A 7,212-nucleotide genomic window follows, 5' to 3' on the forward strand; every position below is an offset into this window, starting at 1 on the left:
GTGAGACATAGGGGCACACTGGAACGTTAGTGACAATGTTAAGTGTCACTAACGTTCTCGAAGGTTGGCAAGGCCACGTTAGAAGCCACGTTAACCTAGTTAACGTGGGACTCTAACGTGAGACATAGGGGCACACTAGAACGTTAGTGACAATGTTAAGTGTCGCTAACTTTCTCAAAGGTTGGCAAGGCCACGTTAGAAGCCACGTTAACCTAGTTAACGTGGGCTCTAACGTGAGGCAAAGGGGTACATTGGAACGTTAGTGACAATGTTGAGTGTCACTAACGTTCTCGAACTCATACTTTCACTAAACGTTAAACACCCCTAACGTCCTGAGCTAAAGTCTCTGCCCACTTCACACTTTCTCTCTGCAAGTAAAGCCAAGCTGATGAGCGGATAATTTGTACGCTTTTTGGCATTGTTTTTAGTATGTTTTTAGTATGTTTTAGTTAGTTTTTAGTATATTTTTATTAGTTTTTAGTTAAAATTCACTTTTCTGGACTTTACTATGAGTTTTTGTGTTTTTCTATGATTTCAGGTATTTTCTGGCTGAAATTGAGGGACTTGAGGAAAAATCTGATTCAGAGACTGAAAAGGACTGCAGATGCTGTTGGATTCTGACCTCCCTGCATTCAAAGTAGATTTTCTAGAGCTACAGAAAGCCAATTGGCACGCTCTCAACGGCGTTAGAAAGTAGACATCCTGGGCTTTCCAGAAATGTATAATAGTCCATACTTTGCCCGAGATTTGATGGCCCAAACCGGCGCTCCAAATCAGCTCAAGAATGCCCGGCGTTAAACGCCGGAACTGGCACAAGAATGGGAGTTAAACGCCGAAACTGGCACAAAAGCTGGCGTTTAACTCCAAGAGAAGTCTCTACATGAAAATGCTTCAATGCTCAGCCCAAGCACACACCAAGTGGGCCCGGAAGTGGATTTTCTGTCATTTACTCATTTCTGTAAACCTTAGGCTACTAGTTCTTTATAAATAAGACCTTTTGCTATTGTATTTTCATCTTGGTAGCTATCTTTGAGTAGTTTTATGCTATCTTAGATCATTGGGAGGCTGGCCATTCGGCCATGCCTAGACCTTGTTCTTATGTATTTTCAACGGTGGAGTTTTTACACACCATAGATTAAGGTGTGGAGCTCTGCTGTACCTCGAGTATTAATGCAATTACTATTGTTCTTCTATTCAATTCAGCTTGTTCTTATTCCAAGATATTCATTCGCTCTCAAGAACTTGATGAATGTGATGATTATGTGACGCTCATCATCATTCTCACTTATGAACGCGTGCCTGACAACCACTCCCGTTCTACAAGCAAACAAGGCTTGAATGTTTATCTCTTGGATTCTTTAATCGGAATCTTCATGGTATAAGCTAGAGTTGATGGCGGCATTCAAGAGAATCCGGAAGGCCTAAACCTTGTCTGTGGTATTCTGAGTAGGATTCAATGATTGAATGACTGTGACGAGCTTCAAACTCCTGAAGGCTGGGCGTTAGTGACAGACGCAAAAGAATCAATGGATTCTATTCCAACCTGATTGAGAACCGACAGATGATTAGCCGTGCCGTGACAGGGTGCGTTGAACATTTTCACTGAGAGGACGGGACTGTAGCCACTGACAACGGTGATGCCCAACATACAGCTTGCCATGGAAAGGAGTAAGAAGGATTGGATGAAGACAGTAGGAAAGTAGAGAGACGGAAGGGACAAAGCATCTCCATTCGCTTATCTGAAGTTCTCACCAATGAATTACATAAGTATCTCTATCTTTATGTTTTATTCATATATCATCCATAACCATTTGAGTCTGCCTGACTGAGATTTACAAGGTGACCATAGCTTGCTTCATACCAACAATCTCCGTGGGATCGACCCTTACTCGCGTAAGGTTTATTACTTGGACGACCCAGTGCACTTGCTGGTTAGTTGTGCGAAGTTGTGTTTATACCATGGTATTGAGCACCAAGTTTTTGGATTCATTACCGGGGATTATTTGAGTTGTGAAAAGTAGTGATCACAATTTCGTGCACCAAGTTTTTGGCGCCGTTGCCGGGGATTGTTTCGAGTATGGACAACTGACGGTTCATCTTGTTGCTTAGATTAGGTATTTTTTTTTCTTCAGAGTTCTTAAGAATGAATTCTAGTGTTTCAAGGTGATGTTCTTATCATCACCAAAGCTGATTTATTTTCATCAATTTAGCTCTTGAATGTAATGTCCTGCTGAAGCTTGGCTAGCCATGTCTAATTTCTTTAGACTGAAGCTTTAGACTAACATTGCATGATTCCTGGAATTCTCATTAAGAATTTTGATATCTTCATTTTCTTTTCACTTAATTTTCGAAAAATCCAAAAAAAATTTAGAAAATCATAGAAAACCAAAAATATTTTATGTTTCTTGTTTGAGTCTAGTGTCTCATTTTAAGTTTGGTGTCAATTACATGTTTCTATTCTTCTTGCATTCATTCATGTGTCTTCATTAATCTTCAAGTTGTTCTTGATGATTTCCTTGTTTTGATCTTTGAATTCTATTGACTTGAGTGTTTTGTTGTTTTCTCATATGCATTCTCATTTTGTTAGTGTCAGTAGTGTACAAACTGCTAAGTTTGGTGTCTTGCATGCATTGTTATTTGATTTTAGTTGCATTTTGATTTTTCCTCATTATTAAAAAATCCAAAAATATTTTTAATTTGTGTCTTTTCAAGTCAATAATATAGAGAATTGAAGATTCAGAACATACAGCAGAGGAATTATACAGAAAAAGCTGGGCGGTCAAAACGCCCAGTGAAGAAGGCAAACTGGCGTTTAAACGCCAGCCAGGGTGCCTGGCTGGGCGTTTAACGCCCAAAAGGGTAGTGCTTTGGGCGTTAAACGCCAGAATGTGCACCATTCTGGGTGTTTAACGCCAGGATGGCACAAGAGGGAAGATTCTGTTTTTAATTCAAATTTTTTTTTCAAAGTTTTCAAAATTTTTCAAAATCAAATCTTTTTCAAATCATATCTTTTCAATCAAATCTTTTTCAAAATCAATTTCTTTCCATTTTCAAAGATACTTGCTAACAATTAATGATTTGATTGAACATTTCAAGTATGTTGCCTTTTCTGTTGAGAAAGGGTTAGTTTGAATCATATCTTTTCTTGTTAGGCAAGTCATTAATTTTTAAAATCAAATCTTTTTAAATTGTTTTTCAAATCATATATTTTTAATCACATCTTTTTCAAAAATAGTTTTCAATCATATCTTTTTGATTTCTAATTTCAAAATCTTTTTCAAAAATCACTTAATTTCTTTCCCACTCTTAGTTTTCGAAAATTATCAATCAATTTTTCAAAATATTTTTAAAATCTTTTATTTAATTTTCGAAAATTTCTTCCCCTCTTCTCACATCCTTCTATTTGTGGACTAACACTATTCCTCAAAGAACAAATCGAACTCCATCTCTCTTGATAAGTTCGAATTCTTCTACTTCTTCTTTCTATTTTTCTTTTCCTCTGACACCTCAAGGAATCTCTATACTGTGACATAGAGGATTCCATATTTTCTTGTTTTCTTCTCTTTCATATGAGCAGGAGCAAAGACAAAAGCATTCTTGTTGAGGCTGACCCTGAACCTGAAAGGACCTTGAAGCGAAAGCTAAGAGAAGCTAAGGCACAACTCTCTGTAGATGACCTAACAGAAATCTTCAAAGAAGAAGAACCCATGGCAGCCGAAAATAACAACAATGCCAACAATGCAAGGATGGTGCTGGGTGACTTTACTGCACCTACTCCCGACTTCTATGGGAGAAGCATCTCTATCCCTGCCATTGGAGCAAACAACTTTGAGCTTAAGCCTCAATTAATTTCTCTAATGCAACAGAATTGCAAGTTCCATGGACTTCCATTGGAAGATCCTCATCAGTTTTTAGCTGAATTCTTGCAAATCTGTGACACTGTCAAGACTAATGGGGTTGACCCTGAGGTCTATAGACTTATGCTATTCCCTTTTGCTGTAAGAGACAGAGCTAGAATATGGTTGGACTTACAACCTAAAGACAGCCTGAACTCTTGGGAAAAGCTAGTCAATGCCTTCTTGGCAAAGTTCTTTCCACCTCAAAAATTGAGCAAGCTTAGAGTGGAAGTCCAAACCTTCAGACAAAAGGAAGGAGAATCCCTCTATGAAGCTTGGGAAAGATACAAACAATTAATCAGAAAGTGCCCTTCTGACATGCTTTCTGAATGGAGCATCATAGGTATCTTCTATGATGATCTGTCTGAACTGTCCAAGATGTCTTTGGATAGCTCTGCTGGAGGATCTCTTCATCTGAAGAAGACGCCTACAGAAGCTCAAGAGCTCATTGAAATGGTTGAAAATAACCAATTCATGTACACTTTTGAAAGGAATCCTGTGAACAATGGGACAAATCAGAAGAAAGGAGTTCTTGAGATTGATACTCTGAATGCCATATTGGCTCAGAACAAAATATTGACTCAGCAAGTCAATTTGATTTCTCAAAGTCTGTCTGGAATGCAAGCTGCACCAGGCAGTACTAAGGATGCTTCATCTGAAGAAGAAGCTTATGATCCTGAGAACCCTTCAATGGAAGATGTGAATTACATGGGAGAACCCTATGGAAACACCTATAATTTTTCAGGGAGAAATCATCCAAATCTCTCATGGAAGGATCAACAGAGACCTCAACAAGGTTTCAACAACAATAATAGTGGAAGAAACAGGTTTAGCAATAGCAAGCCTTTTCCATCATCTTCTTAGCAACAGATAGAGAATTCTAAGCAGAACCACTCTGACTTAGCAACCATGGTCTCTGATCTAATCAAAACCACTCAAAGTTTCATGACTGAAACAAGGTCCTCCATTAGAAACTTGGAGGCACAAGTGAGACAGCTGAGCAAGAAAATTACTGAACTTCCTCCTAGTACTCTTCCAAGCAATACAGAAGAGAATCCAAAAGGACAGTGCAAGGCCATCAACATGGCCGAATTTGGAGAGGAGGAAGAGGCAGTGAACGCCACTGAGGTAGGACTCAATGGGCGTCCACTGGCCTCCACTGAGTTCCCTAATGAGGAACCATGGGAATCTGAGGCTCACACTGAGACCATAGAGATTCCAATGGATTTACTTCTGCCATTCATGAGCTCTGATGAGTATTCTTCCTCTGAAGAGGATGAGTATGTCACTGAAGAGCAAGTTGCTAAATACCTTGGAGCAATCATGAAGCTAAATGACAAGTTATTTGGTAATGAGACTTGGGAGAACGAACCTCCTTTGCTCACCAAAGAACTGGATGACTTGTCTAGGCAGAAATTACCTCAAAAGAGACAAGATCCTGGGAAGTTTTCAATACCTTGTACCATAGGCACCATGACCTTTAAGAAGGCTCTGTGTGACTTAGGGTCAAGTGTAAACCTCATGCCTCTCTCTGTAATGGAGAAGCTAGGGATCTTTGAGGTACAAGCTGCAAGAATCTCACTAGAGATGGCAGACAATTCAAGAAAACAAGCTTATGGACTTGTAGAGGATGTTTTGGTAAAGATTGAAGACCATTACATCCCTGCTAATTTCATAGTCCAAGAGACTGGGAAGTGCGTGGATGAATCCATCATCCTTGGCAGACCCTTCCTAGCCACAGCAAAGGCTGTGATTGATGTGGACAGAGGAGAATTTATCATTCAAGTGAATAAAGAATCCTTTGTGTTTAAGGCTCAAGGATATCCCTCTGTCACCATGGAGAGGAAGCATGAAGAGCTTCTCTCAAAACAGAGTCAAACAGAGCCCCCATAGTCAAACTCTAAGTTTGGTGTTGGGAGGCCACAACCAAATTCTAAGTTTGGTGTTGAACCCCCACATTCAAACCCTAAGTTTGGTGTTGGGAGGTTCCAACATTGCTCTGAGTATCTGAGAGGCTCCATGAGAGCCCTCTGTCAAGCTACTGACATTAAAGAAGCGCTTGTTGGGAGGCAACCCAATGTTATATTTTATCTATTTCCCTTTGTTATTTTATGTTTTCTGTAGGTTGATGATCATGAAAGTCACAAAATCAATTGAAAAAGTAAAAACAGAATGAAAAATAGAAAGAAAAACAGCACACCCTGGAGGAGAACTTGCTGGCGTTTAAACGCCAGTGAAGCTAGCAAATGGGCGTTTAACGCCCAGTCTGGCACCATTCTGGGCATTTAACGCCAGAAAGGGGCACCAGACTGGCGTTAAACGCCAGAAAAGGGCAAGAAGTTGGCGTTAAACGCCAGAAATGGGCACCAGCCCGGCGTTTAACGCCAGAATTGGCATGAAGAGCAATTTCGCTCGCCACTTGGTGCAGGGATGACTTTTTCTTGACACCTCAGGATCTGTGGACCCCACAGGATCCCCACCTACCCCACCACTCTCTCTCTTCTTCACCCATTCACCAATCACCTCAACCACTCTTCCCCAAAAACCCTTCACCTATCAAATCCCATCTTTCTCTTCACCACTCACATCCATCCTTCACAAAACCACACCTACTTCACCATTCAAATTCAAACCACTTTCCCTCCCAAACTCACCCTCCCATAACCGAACCCTACCCCTCTTTCCACCCCTATATAAACCCATCTTCACTCCCTCATTTTCACACAACCTAAACACTACTTCTCTCTCTTTGGCAGAACCACAAAGCCACCTCCATCTCCTTTATTTCTTCTTCTTCTACTCTCTTCTTTCTTCTTTGGCTCGAGGACGAGCAAACCTTTTAAGTTTGGTGTGGTAAAAGCATTGCTTTTTGTTTTTCCATAACCATTTATGGCATCCAAGGCCGGAGAAACCTCTAGAAAGAGGAAAGGGAAGGCAAGAGCTTTCACCTCCGAGTCATGGGAGATGGAGAGATTCATCTCAAGGGTGCATCAAGACCACTTCTATGAAGTTGTGGCCTTGAAGAAGGTGATCTCCGAGGTCCCTTTCAAACTCAAAAAGAGTGAATATCCGGAGATCCGACATGAGATTCGAAGAAGAGGTTGGGAAGTTCTTACCAACCCCATTCAACAAGTCGAAATCTTAATGGTTCATGAGTTCTATGCCAATGCATGGATCACCAAGAGCCATGATCAAAGTGTGAACCCGAACCCAAAGAATTGGCTTACAATGGTTCGGGGGAAATACTTAGATTTTAGTCCAAAAAATGTAAGGTTGGCATTCAACTTGCCCATGATGCAAGGAGATGAACACCCTT

The 7,212-nt window shown here is 40.5% G+C and overlaps 1 non-coding gene across 1 annotated transcript; it reads right to left on the reverse strand.

Moving 5' to 3' along the window:
• Positions 1 to 4,112: 4,112 nt before the first annotated feature.
• LOC130959296 (small nucleolar RNA R71) lies at positions 4,113 to 4,220 on the reverse strand. The gene has a single exon (XR_009078388.1). It is a non-coding gene; the product is annotated as a small nucleolar RNA R71 (small nucleolar RNA).
• Between the last annotated feature and the right edge of the window lie 2,992 nt (positions 4,221 to 7,212).

This window comes from Arachis stenosperma, chromosome 10 (genome assembly GCF_014773155.1).
Source record: "Arachis stenosperma cultivar V10309 chromosome 10, arast.V10309.gnm1.PFL2, whole genome shotgun sequence".
Lineage (NCBI taxonomy): Eukaryota > Viridiplantae > Streptophyta > Magnoliopsida > Fabales > Fabaceae > Arachis > Arachis stenosperma.